Source organism: Plecotus auritus (genome assembly GCF_963455305.1).
Source record: "Plecotus auritus genome assembly, chromosome: 1".
NCBI lineage: Eukaryota > Metazoa > Chordata > Mammalia > Chiroptera > Vespertilionidae > Plecotus > Plecotus auritus.
Genome location: NC_137770.1, coordinates 190,730,877 through 190,745,029, shown reverse-complemented (window position 1 = coordinate 190,745,029; position 14,153 = coordinate 190,730,877). Strand labels below are relative to the sequence as shown.

Below are 14,153 nucleotides of genomic sequence, written 5' to 3'. Positions count from 1 at the left end.
TAAACTAAGATATTAATGTTTATTGTATACTTCTCTAGTTATTCAGGGTTTTAAATATGTTCTCTAAGCAATGTTTGTTTGTTTTTTCAGTGTAGGGATTGTACACCTCTTATGTAATTAGGACTAAAGGGCTATAATATAGTATATACAAAAGTTATATAATACATATATATATCTGGATTCTAGGATCCCACTTTGTGCACCTTTACCTATAGATTTTAGCAGTTAATAGATTCAAGTAACTTTCAACCTCAAACTGCACAAAAAAATAAAACATTTTATTTTATAAATATAAACATCTCTTAATATTTCATACTAAGAATATAAAATACAACACATGGCAAAATATACATTAAAGAGTTCGTTAAATAATTTAGTTCTCAAGACAAAAAGCTTGCTTTTAATATTTCCTTTCCAGTTTATAATAATTCTCATCCTCTTGTTCTAGAACTGGAACATTTCTATAAACCTGTTCTCTTAGGAATTAAAAATAAAATAAAAAAGGAAGACAACAAACAGAAGTAATGAAGATAAAATAAGTCTCAGCATGGCCTCCTCTCCCAAGTTTTGTTTTAATTACCGCATTCATTTAGTCTTTTTATAAGAAGTAGCATAAAAAGTGTTTGACCTATCTTGAACTTGTCCTTTAATTTAAAAATCTTAACAGTGTGTGTGTGTGTGTGTGTTGGGGAAGCGGTGGGGGAGGAACAGGGGAGTAGGGAGAGAGGGAAAGAGAGAATCAAAGATCAGTCTACAGATGGGCTCTTTTGCTTGGATTTCTACAGGTTTAAGCAGGTAAATATATGGCCAATAGAACAGCAATAATTTTTATATGCAATAAAGTTGTTTAATTTACTCTCCAAACATATTGCTTGAAGAATTAAATGATAGCTAAAAACCAAAGTGTTTGACTTACCTTCTATTCTACTGGGAAATGTGCTCAGAGATCTTTGCAATTACAAAAACAGTTTGTCTGCCTCTTTAAGTTTTGTGAAAAATGGGAGAAGAGAAAATCACCTGAGTCTTTTGGTGAAAAGATAATCAGATCCCTAATGAAGTCTTAACCAATCTGTAATACTAGTAATATATTCTCTTACACATTAGTTACATACACCATGTCCCTAGCTATGAAAAATAAAAATTGCAATTGGATAACAGATTAATATTCCTTTACTCTGTGAGCTAAATATTATTTTTTCTACCATCAAATTGCAAAATCTTTAATCAGATTTTATTCTTTTATAAAAACTTAAAACACACACACACACACACACAAATTCCTGGTAGCTACATCAAAAACAAAATCATCCAAGCTGCAAATATTCGCCTAGTCCCACTAATTTCCCCTCACAGCCCCAAGAGATCAATGAATCATTTCTCTATACGTGAAAGTATAATTACAAATGTTTTACACTAACTTATTCTACTTTCTTAAAAAGCAGATTTCTTTCATGCCATTTATAGCATTTACGGAGTATTTCATAGGAAAGCATCATTGCAGAGATTTCTTCAATGTATAATAAATGGAAATCACTACATGACTCTATATCCATATTCTATTTTCTAGGCACTGGCCAAGTTTCCTGCATAGTACTTCATTCCTTACAATGGGATTTCATATATATTTCACCATTTAATTGGATCTTCACGACAATTCTGTGAAGGAAAGCCAACATATGTCAAGAACTTCTACATGCCAGCCTCCAAATTCAGCATTTTGCATAAATTATCTCTTTAACCCTAACAATAATCACATGAAATTGATGTTGTCAATCCCTTTTTACAGAAGAGAACACTTAGAATAAGTGAAGTAGCCCAAGGTCACATGCTAGTGATCAGAAGAACCAGCTGTTTAGAAACAGGTCTGCCTAACTCAGCCGTGGGCAAACTATGGCCCGCGGCCGGATCCGGCTGTTCTATCCGGTTCTCTTGCTCTCCCCTCCGCTCCTTTACTTTGAATTTATATTAGTTCACACAAACACTCCATCCATGCTTTTGTTCCGGCCCTCCGGTTCAGTTTAAGAACCTATTGTGGCCCTAGAGTCAAAAAGTTTGCCCACCCCTGCAAGGCCTCTGTTCTTTCTCTGCAGGATGTTGCTTTGTCATCACAAAGGAGGAAATGGGTCAGAAGCTAAGGTACTTTAAACAAGGCTGTTTAGCATGTGGTAAAGTAGGATTTCAACTTAAAATCTTCTGATTCTGAAACTCTTCCCCCTATAGTATCAAGACATTTCACAATCATTATAAAACGTAAAAATATAGCCAAAGTATCAAATCATGGCTCCAAATTTTCCCCTGAAAATGTGAAAGCAGTACAATATATTAAAGTAATACCTGTACTTCCATAGGAGACTTCATAACTTACAAAAGGTCTAATGCACACAACCTCCTTTGCTTTTCCAATAGCAGCTAAGGTGATCTTTGCTCACTGTGCCTCCCCCTATAGTCAGCACAAAAATTCAGACTTCTTCATTTGTTCAACCACTAGGCCAATGCAGAATGAATATCTAACCCAGGGGAGCTGGGGACTGTGATTCCCCAACCCTTTCCTCTCATTATCAAGTAACTCACCTGATACCATCCCTCAGTGCCATGTGCATTCCCTCCAATCTCTTTCTTTCCCTATTCTTTTCCCAACTTCTGCTCCATTAACCTGAAAGAGATCTTATCTCATTTGTTAACTTCAACCCTGTAATAACTACTTCCAGCCATTATCCACTTCCCTTGTACATTTTTCTTGTATATCTCATGTGGCTTCCTGGTCCTGTTAAAGAAATATTTCCCAACTTCACTGAGCAGACACCAGAAGAAACACATGTGGAATGTGAATTTCTATCAGAAAATTGTTCAGGACTGTCTTCAAAAAGTTAGTATTAAGAAAGGAAGGAAGAAAAACATAAAGAGGAAAAGGGTAAGAAAAACTAGTCTAGATTCTATTTTATTTATTTTTCAAATATGTTTTTATTGATTTAAAGGAGAGAGAGAGAGAAACATCAATAGGTTGCCTTCCAGGGACCGAACCCACAAATCTGGGCATGTGCTCTGACCGGGAATTGAACCACTGACCAACCAGTGACCTTACATTGCACAGGACAATGCCCAACCAACTGAGCCACAGTGGCCATTGCCTAATTTAGATTTTAAAAGGATAAGGAGACATAGGTAAATATTTTTTAAAAAGCTATGAAAGAAATCTTGGGAGCAACTGGAGAATTTAGATATGGACTAGATTTAAACATGACAATATAAGATAATGGTTATTTTGCTGAAGTATTTATGAGTCAAGTATCACAATGGTTGAAATCACTTTCAAATGGTTCAGTAATACCAACTCCTTTGAAATGTATATAAACACAAGAATGTTTGTGGCAAAACACTGATAATTGTTGACTGCAGGTTCAGAGTACTTAGATATACACTGTAAATTCAATAAATTTTTCTGTACGTTTTAAATTTTCAAAATGTAAAGTGGGGTTTAAAAGGATAAAGATTAAAAGGCCAGCAGAGAGTTTCCACTTGTGTTTAGATTTCTAGTATTTTTTGATAGAGCAGAAATAAGAAACTTCTTCCCTCTTTGGTCTACAAAGCGCTAACCTTCTAAATCTTAGAATGGTTTATCATTCTAGTTAGATTGCAGAAGGATACACAAAATTACAGCACTGCTCTTTCTTTCTCCTCTGTAAACAAATGTCTTTGACATCATAATACTTTAAACATAAAACTATACAATTTCCCCATGTTACCAAAGATGAAAATCTGTGGTGTACTGTACAAATATTTCCCTGAACTCTACAGTGTATAGTCTTCATTTGAATGTCTTCCACAAAAGGTAGAAAAAAGAAGCAAATTACATTTTCATAAAAATCTTTAAATCATTTGCATACATCTTATACAATCTCACAGAAGTTCTTCTCTTTTCTGTTAATTCTGTGACAGATACTTTTTATATTCTTAAAGGACAAACCACTCTCAGAGACCCAGCTCCTAGGCAAAGCATGCAGAAAGGAGAACAATAAACCCAATGAAAAAGTAAAAATGACAGCTAAGGTCACCAGTTTCTGCTGGAATACACAACAGAGAAAACACTACTTAAAAATTTTAAGAACTGCTCTAACTGGTTTGGCTCAGTAGATAGAGCGTCAGCCTGCGGACTAAAGGTTCCTCAGGTTCGATTCCAGTCAAGGTCATGTACATCCCCAGTACGGGGTGTGCAGGAGGCAGCTGATCGATGTTTCTCTCTCATCGATGTTTCTAACTCTCTATTCCTCTCCCTTCCTGTCTGTAAAAATCAATAAAATATATATATTTTTTAAATTTAAGAACCAAAACAATTACAATATATAACTGAAAACTCATTCATGTATTTCACAGACCATTTTCCTCTATTAAATTAGACTTAAAATGTATCACCATTCCAGAGTCCTATGAGCTATTGGAAAATAAATTTGCCACAAAATCACAACACCCTCAAAGGTAAGAAAAAGCAGAGTTAACTCAAATTCACTTTAAAATCCAAAAATATTTTCATAGATAATTGTTTGCTTCAGCTGCTATACTAAAGATGCTTTCTTCCTACACACAGGCCCTTCTTAGAGAAGTTGCGCTTTCCCCACTTGTTGAAAAGGCAACTCGGTCGTGAAGGTTCTTCAAATGACAGTGACTAGGTAGTACTGGACAGCCTTCGGAACAGGAGACAGATGAATTCTTCTTCCAGCAAGTTAGAATTCAGAATATGACCATCAAAATAAAAGCTAAACTCAACAGCCCCAACTGACCACTGTCCACTGATAAGAAAGCTGAGAAAACCATTTGGCAGAGAAACAAAAACAAGAGTACAAGCAGCACCAGAAAAAGAAATGGATAATAAGTGTCTAAAAACATTCAGTTCCATGGAAGCCTGGCTGTACATCCTGTACTTGAGTTCTATAGTTTTGGGTACCAGGATACTTGTTCTCAAAAAAATTTCCTTAAGAAAAAGGTAAATATGTACATCTACTTAGGTAAAGAACTTCCAATGGAAACAAATGAGTTAAATTAGCATATTAAATACCAAAAATATGATTAGGACACAGCAAAGCCTGGGATTTAACTATGACTCAATATATTCTTCCCCAAAATAGGATGTTAACCCTATACAGGGTTACCTGAGAAGATAGAACAAGTTAATCTCCTCCAAACATTTCTTATTATGTATTTGCTTACTTTTCTCAGCAATAGAATAAAACATTTAAAATCCATGTTTAAATATAATGAGTATAATCAAACATATATTTAAATATGTCAAAAATGTATCATATTCTTTTAGAGAAAAGAAAAATATAATGTCTTTCTTCGTGCACAGGAGGGGCAGTACAGGAGGGCAGTTAAGTGCCTGAGTCCTGGAGACAGACTCCTAGGTTTGAATCCTGGTTCTGTCATTTCCTAATCCTGTGACCTAGTAACTTCTCCTGCCCGTTACTTGTAGCATAAACTTAGTATGATAATGGAATCAATCTTGTAGGGTTGTTATGAAAAATAAATGATGTAATATTATGGAAAAACCTAGGAAACAGTAAGTGTTCACTAATAATATTATTTTTACTATTGTTAGCTATTAGAGTAAGAGGGTAGATTTCATAATCTGTGACATCATAAAACTAAATTCCTTGAACAGAGTCATTCTTTGGCGGTGCAGAAAATGAAAAACATCAAAATGTGTGATAAAAAAAAATGGGATTTAAAGGTAAACCTACATTAAGAAAAACCATAATTTCTATAGTGGGGCCTCACAACAATAAACTAAGAGGTGTTCTTTCATGAGGAATAACTTGCCTTCTGATAACATTTTGTAAAGCTTTCCTCAACAATCCCTGTCCACAGAAAAAGCCCTTATTCCTGAATGCCCACACAGATACAGCAAAGCCACCAGATAATAATCTACTGATGTTGGAGGAAAGTAAAAATCTTGAAGATTTTACAAAAACAGACCAAATCTTAATTCTGATATCAAAAAGTTTGAATTTTGAACCATGACTGGTTCAGAGGTAACTATGAAAATTCATTGTTATGGAACTTTTTGCAACATCATCTGGAGTAGGCAATCATATATAGTTAAGAAAGAACTCAAGATATTGTAAGGAGAAAAACAATTATTGCATCATGAACACATGACACATGACTTACAAACAAGTAGTAAGACCAGATATAAAAGAAAGGTCAAAAACTATGTGGAAGGAAATAAGGGAGGGAAGAAAGGAAGGTGGAAAGGAGGAAGGACAGACCATTATAAATAATTTCAGCTATATGGAGGGGAGAAGAACCAAAATATCCTAATTTTTATAAGAAGTCCCAAAATTCTTAAGTAATAAATAAATAAATAAAATTTTAAAGGGGCCTGTACTTCCTTCCCTATACATTCTGTAACTCACATTCTCCTTCAGCATACAGACATTCACAACAACACTTCATTCAGTCAAAAAATACTGAATCTTTACTTTCAAAATGTGATTCCCTAGACTTTTTGAGGTTCCTCTCCCACTATACATAAGGAAGATAATAAAACAGCTTGAGAGCTTATATTTCTGATTCCTCTCCTGGGTCATTTATGTTATAGAACACTTCCAAATTGCAAACTCTTATGGAGAGCAGCAGCCTTCTTCATTTTCATTTATATAAAGCACATAAAAAATGTGTGCAAAGGTAATGCAGATGTCTGGCCAAATCAGGAGCAAAATGTACAAAAGTAGGAGACTTCCTCCTAAATTCCATGTTTCTCTCAACTTAGACATAGTTCCTTTTTCTAAAAAGAGAAGATTAATTTTCTTAGGATGCTACTAAGTTGCCACAGTGATCTCACAACCAGATTAATACACTAAAAGATGACTTTTAGTAGAGTCTTCAGAAAACAAAGGAGCAGGGGCAACTTTCCCATGAATAACATTAACACTAAGTGACACATCCCTTATATAACAATGAAAGGAGCAGGTGTCTGTCCTCCCACTCCCTTCCCTGAGGTCAAAACAAAACACAAAAGAGTGGCTAGTGGCTAAAGTTTAAAACTGAAATGGAAAGTTGACATCCTAGTGTCACCAATTTAAAAAAATTATTTAGTGATTACAAAAATATCTTTTCAGATCTACAGCAAAAATAGCACACTGAATTCCTCCATACGCTTTTCTCTAAGTCAACAATTTAAGCAATGGCTCCAAACTCATATCCTTTTATGCAAACTGAATTCTACCTTTCAAAAATGTAGTCAATATGCTAATCAAGTGTATAATCAATCAACCAAGAACTAAGAATTGTATCCCCCTTGATTTTCATATATTGAAGTTCTCATTCTCAGCACCTCAATGTAACCTTATTTGGAGATAGGATCTTTACAGAAGTACACAAGTTAAACTGAGGTCAATAGGGCGGGTCTTAACCCAATGTAACTGGTGTCTTTATAAAAAGGGGAAATTGGGATAAAGACAATTAATTTCTGTTGTGTTAAGTTGCTCTGAGAGCCCTAACAAACTAATACATGTAGCAATAGAGAACTAATACATACATATACTTCATTCAAAATAACTTTTATTGGCTGCACCTAAATTAGCCTCAACGCAGGATTCAAGTAGATGACCAAAGCTCCCAAGTCTCAAGTCTTTATTCTGGAAAAAGACATTAGTTCAGATCAGAAAATCTTAGACCACAGATTTATTTATCTTTTTTAGTTAGCTGGGACTCCTGCAATCATATAATCTAATCTACTCATTTCAAAAATTGCTGCTGCTGCTTTTAAACACTGAGCATATATTAATTCCTCACAAGAACCCTATGAGGTACCAGCACCATCAATTCTATTTTTAAGATGAAGAAACTGATGTCCAGATGTAAGAAGCTAGCAAGTAGCCAGGATTTAGTACACTGAGGAGCCCAGAGAATAATTTATAACTATCCAAAATCATAGTTAGTAGGTAAGCTGGGACTAACCTAATGGTTCTTTCTCCCACCTTCAAATCTTTTTCTTAAATAGTTAATAGAAAAGCTTTTCCTTTACTTGCTATATCCAAGCTTTGTATTTCTACCTTAGAAACATATATATATTTGCCTATCTGCCGTCCTCCTCTAACCACAAAAATATGGTTACCCATTTTATTCCACTCCCTGAACCCTCAAATGCTGTTTTCAATTTCTGATGCTTTTCTTGCATCTATGTTAATCATTTTTATATACTGGAACAGAAGATTTCACTTCTACACAGTTCGGGAAATACTGCTTGAGCTTAACATTTGATACCAATTAAAATACAAATATACCTGGAAAGAGTAATAAGAGGAATAAGTCAGAAAACAGGCTTTGAAACAAAGATGGCAAGACAACCATGGCAAAGTTTTAAAAATGACCATGCCCTAAGTCACAGCTTGTCCACAAACACCTGACTAAAGAATCGGTCTGTGCTGGGAGATCTGGGATTGGGTGCTTAAGTTAGCCTTTCTTTGGGCATCTGAACTACAAGATATAAAGCTCGGGAAGTGGTGGCAGCCATGCTTCCCTTGACCAAGAATGGAAACATGGAGAAAGCTAGTCTGCAGAGTGAGACAGATGCTTGGGAGCGGCACACTCCTGAGAGTCTGAGGGAGACCTGGCTGCACTGGTTCCTGGGTGCTTTTCAGACAGCCCATCTGCACCTCTGGCATCCCCTCGGACACACCCAAAGAACAAATAACTTCCCCTTTTTGCTGAAGTTCATTTGAATCCAGTCCCTTGCAATCAAAAGAGAACTAACATGGTCAAAAAGTAGTCTCCTCCAAAGTTGCAGAACATTTTTGAAGGACTAATAACTTCGTGTAAAAAATAAGCTTCTCAAACAAAAATAAAGCAAAGTCAAAGACTAAAACTAAGGCAACTAGGTATCAATAGTACTTTCCAATGCCTCACAACATATTTCATCATTCACACTAGTCACTGGAGGTAAAATACAATAAGGAGTTACAAAGCCTGTGCTTACAACTAGATTTTTCTAGGGAAATAATGCATTAAAAACATAATTTTGTTCTATGTAAGTAACTACAATAAAAGTAATAATGCTTTACAGCCAGAATTGAAACTGAGATAATTTATTCGAACATATCCTCTTTTGGTGCAGAAAACTAAGAGCCTTCCAGAAAAGGAGGCTTATCCGAGATTACCCAGCCATCAGAGGGAAAGAAGGATTGAAACCCAGCTCTTTTGAGTCACAATTCAGAGGCCTTGCTACAGTGCAATGGTATGGTACAGCAAAGACTATCATGATTCGGTTCCTGGCTCCTTGTTCAACAGACATAGCAATCCCAAAACTGACCTGATTCTCTGTTCTGGGCTGGCATGAACCTGCAGCAGGCACTTTCCTCCTGAAGCAGATGTGGACAAGTATTATATCTATGATGAAAGAAAGAAAAAGAAAACCCAGTTTATTTTCAGAATATGTTTCAACATCATGAGTCATTCATTTTCTACTGATTCTCTATTTCTTCATGTGTTGCCATTGGTTTAATAGTGGAACACATGGCACTTTATTTTAGGTAGGCAAAATATGCTATTCAAAATCCATAAAGAATACAGAATCATTTAATGATGGTCTCTACAGACCATCTCATTTAGCTTCTTCATTTTACTGGTGAGGAAACTGAGACCCGAAAAAGTTACACAAAGAATCAATGACAACAGTTATTTAGCAGCAAAGCCAGATTCAGAACCGAATTCTTCCCACTTCCAGTCCAGAATTCATGTGTATATCACAAATCACTTTGTTTCTTTTTAGAAATCCAAATATGAGCAAAAAATAAAAATAAATAAAATAAAAAATTAAAAAGAGAGAAAAAAAATTCATGTAATTTCTTTAGTTGCATTTGTCAAACATCTGAAGATAAATGTGCTGTAGAGCTGAACTAATTTGCTCTAAATTAAAGTCAGAAAACACTGCTTCCTCACTCAATGGTTATAAACCAACTTTGAGTTATTTAACTTGCCTTGTATAGGATATTTAAATGTTTTTCATTTGCCATTCAATATTTTAACATGAAAACACTAGTATTTGAATCATAATATCTAGGTTCTGATCTTTCTTAACTCAGCTCTCATCAAGTTTTAGGATATTAATTGTTTCTTTGTTCTCAAAGCTCTTTTATTCAAAATAAGGAGCTGGGATTAATTCCCATGGATCTTCTAACTCTGAAACATTTTACATAAAAATAGTTTCATCTTTCAGCAACATTATGCTTTGCTGATCAACTATTTGTTTTTTGTTATATATTTGTTCATCTCTTTGATGATATTATTACAATAGGTTAAACATAATCAGTAAGATTGCCTTCAAATGTAGTTAATTATCACTCAAAAACCTATGCAACAATAACATAGTTTTGCTATCTCACTTTTTTATTTTATAAGAACCCAGCTGGAAGTGGAAGGAAAATATTTTTAAAAATCTACCTTTTAGGGGTTTCTAAGAAACTTCCTGAATCTTTTTCCCAAATCATTCATTTGGTTACTCATTCAACAAGCTGTTACTGAGTGACCTGTCAGATGGCAGACACAGCCTTAATCAGAGAGAGGTCTTTAAAACAAGATACCTCTAGTGAAGTACTGAGTGACTTTAGAAATTCAAGTATCAGTGAAGGAGTAGGTAGAAGTGATAAAATGTCTCCTAAACTGTAACTTCGGAATATGCCTTCTCTATATTGATTGCTACATACAACAGTTATTTGTAACATGTTTTAAACTCAAAGCAAGTAATAGAATGAATATACAGGTACCTGTTACCCAACTCAAGAACCTAAATATAGGTTATTGGTAATGTTCTACTGAGTTGTTCCTCTCTATCCCGTGCCCCAGCTCTTTTATCCCTTCTGTCCCTGTAACTGCTATCTTAAAATTTGTGTTTATCACTCCTTTGCTTTTTAAAAACTATATTACATATGTACCCACCCCCCAACAACATCATGCTTCATTTTGTTTGCTTCTGTTTTGGTAAAAGTGGTATTTAACAGCTCCTGTCACCTAAGGTCTGATTTTTCCACTCAATATTGTTTTCAAGATTGCATCCATGTTGTTGCATGTAGTTTTAGTTTATACATTTTCCATTTTCACTGCAGAATAATTCAGCACTGTGATTGTGCCGTAATTGAATTATTCATTCTCTTTACAATAGCATCTTGTTTTTCCCCTGGTTTTTGTTTTTTCTTTGCTATTATAAACATTGTTACGAAAACTCTCATACACATCTCCTGATCACATAGTGCCAAAATTTCTCTTTAAGTGTGTAGAAGTTGAGAAAAATGCGTATGTTCAATTTTTCACGAGGATGGCAATTTTCATTTTCCCAAAAATGTGTTTAGTAATTTATAATCCCACCAGCAATAGGTACTTCATATTGATCCATATCTCCAGCATTTGGTCATGCCAACTTTTAATTTGGGGGTGTAAAATGGCATCTAATTGTGGTCTCAATTTGTGTTTTCTTGCTAATTAATAATACTGAGTATTTCTTCAAGTTTTTTGGCTAATTCATATTTCCTCTTTTATGTAATTCCTAATGATATCTTTTGCCTAATTCCTCCTTAGTTGTTTAACCCTTACTTACAATTTCATATAAATGTTTTAGATGATTATTTGGTTTTACCCACTTTGAATTACCAGGTACAGGCAAGTGATGCCATAAAGAAGCAAAAATGGCAGAAGGCCAGAGAGAACTGGAAACAGCAACCTAGAGTACCAGTGTTTTTCTCAACCCATTTTTTGTACGTTAATGCACTACAGATGTCTGAAAGTATCAGAAATCTAAAATATGCAATTGATCCTGTTTTAGAATCTTTTCTTTTCATATAAATTCAGCTAAGGCTAAATGCTTTGATATGATTTCAGTGCACTGTAACTGCAATATAAAACAATTTCAGGTATCAGTTTTAAACAAATCACAATTTAAATAATAATTTAGACAGTCCTCATTTTGACCCTGACATGTTACATTTTTTTTATTTATTTCATGCTTTGTTTGCTTCCAATTTAGAATAAAGTCAGTGTTATTGTCAAAGGGGGAGTTTGAATGTATATATACATAAGCATGAAAACTAAACTTTAAAAGTAAATTCTATAAATTAGAACACCACACAGACCCAATTCCAGACTTGCCTAGATAATTGGCTGTACCTCCTCGGACTAACCAAGTCTTTACATTGGTTTTCTTACACCTAACATGAAAATTGTGCTGGGTAAATTCTAAGGACCTCTGAATCACACGTTTTTGCTTGAAGATCAATGAGAAATAATGTTTTTTTTTCCCAGACAGTCCCAAAAGAGTTCTAGGAATCTCTAAGTGTTACACAAACCAGACAGATTAAAGAGTAACAGCTAAATGTCTGGAAAAAAATTAACAAGCACGGCTACAGCCCTCCTATGGCTTCTCAGGACTCCTGGTAGATTACCTGATGAACAGCATCATGCAGGAAAAATATCAAAAGCCACACAAAATCTGAATCACTATTATGGCTTTGATTCCTAAATTAGCAATCAGAACTTCCAGATCCATATTTACTACCAACCTTTTACTGTGCTTGAACTCTTTGGGACCATATCAAGTCTAACACTTCTCCTTTGATACACAATACTCTAGAGAGTCCTACTTCTCTCTCCTACATCATCAACTTCCTAATTTCTTCCTTCCAATAAAGCAAAACCTTTCGTGTGTGTGTGTGTGTGTTAGTATTTCCCATCATTAGAAAATGAACAACAGCAACAACAATCTTTTTGACCCTAGGTTATGGCCAATTTTTTTTTTATTACCTTTTCAGCAAGAGGTGACAAAAGTATTGTCCATACTCTGTCTACTAGTATTCTTCAAGTCAAATGGAACATGCTATAATTAAGACTTTTACTCCTCATCATATCCTGAAACGTTAGGTCACCAATTACCTACATACTGTTAAATCAAAAGGCCAATCAGTTCTCTTCTTGACATATCATCTGCAGCACAAGGCATCAAGCCCCAGTACACTCTATTTACCTGGCTTCCAGAGAACAAAGACTCTCCTGGCTTCATCCTATTGCACTAGACACTCCTTCTCAGCCTCTTTGGCTTGTTTCTCCTCTTCTCACAGATCACTAAAGTCTAAGCATTTACCCTCTCTCTAAGCCATCAACAAATACTATTGTCTATCAACAAAATATATCCAGAATCTGACCCCTTCTCATCACCTACATTGAGACTTGACCAGAACAGTAACTTGATCATCTCTCAACTGGACTTTCTGCGTATCTTAGTACTGGCATCCCAACTTCTACCCTGCCCTATGTCACTCCTTTCTCATCAAAGCAGCCGGTGATCCCAATAATCTTACATAAATCATGTAAGGTAACATCTGTGCCCCAAACCTTCCAATGACTCTTCATCTCAGAGTAAATGCCAAAATCTTTAAAATAGCATAAAAGAATCTACATAATTTGGCCCCCATTATCTCTCACCTCATTCCCTACTGACATCCTTTATACAGGTGGCCATACTCCTGCCTCAGAGCCTTTACACTTGCTGTTCTCCCTGCCTAGTTTTCCAAGAAATCATTATCTCTGTGCATCTCACTCCTTCACTCTATTTAAAACTGTTACAATTCTGCTCCCAGAATCCCTAGCCCACTTCCCTGATTAACTTTTCTCCAATGTCACTACATTAATTTATTTCCCTTCTATTCCTGTTCGTCTATGTCCTCTTACAAAAACATAAAATCCATGAAGGCAAGAGCCTTTTTTGTTTGGTGCTAACATATTCAATGTCCTGAAAGAGGTCTGGCACATGCTCATCATTCAATAAACATTTTTTAAATAAACAAATGAATAATTACTCTCTTAGGGTTAAAAGTTACAAACTTTCTGAGTTTACAAAACAAGACAACCTAAACACTTAGGGGACAACGGGTAGCTTATTGATGTAAAATAATCATCCTAATATTTCTTCAGCAAATAAATAACAATAACTGAAGACTTCAGTAGACACTTCCATACACTTAAATAAATCACTATAATAGTTCCCCCACCCCCTCGTTCCCCAAATTACATTAGACTCTTTCCATCCAAAAGGTGACTTGTTGACTCATTTATTTTCCACTAACTATTGTCATATTGAACAAGGGTTGGTTTACAGACCCACAACACCAACAAAA

At 35.1% G+C, this 14,153-nt stretch overlaps 1 protein-coding gene across 3 annotated transcripts in view; it reads right to left on the bottom strand.

Annotated features, from left to right (window-relative positions):
• Positions 1 to 14,153, bottom strand: part of WDFY3 (WD repeat and FYVE domain containing 3) — a 284,218-nt gene that overhangs the window by 238,676 nt on the left and 31,389 nt on the right. For 2 of the 3 annotated variants that reach the window (XM_080682020.1, XM_080682021.1), the window contains exon 2: positions 9,305 to 9,381. The exons of the other annotated variant lie outside the window; for it this stretch is intronic. The gene's annotated coding sequence lies outside the window, so the exon portion shown is untranslated. The remainder of the gene's footprint in view (positions 1 to 9,304; positions 9,382 to 14,153) is intronic. 3 annotated transcript variants of the gene reach the window in all.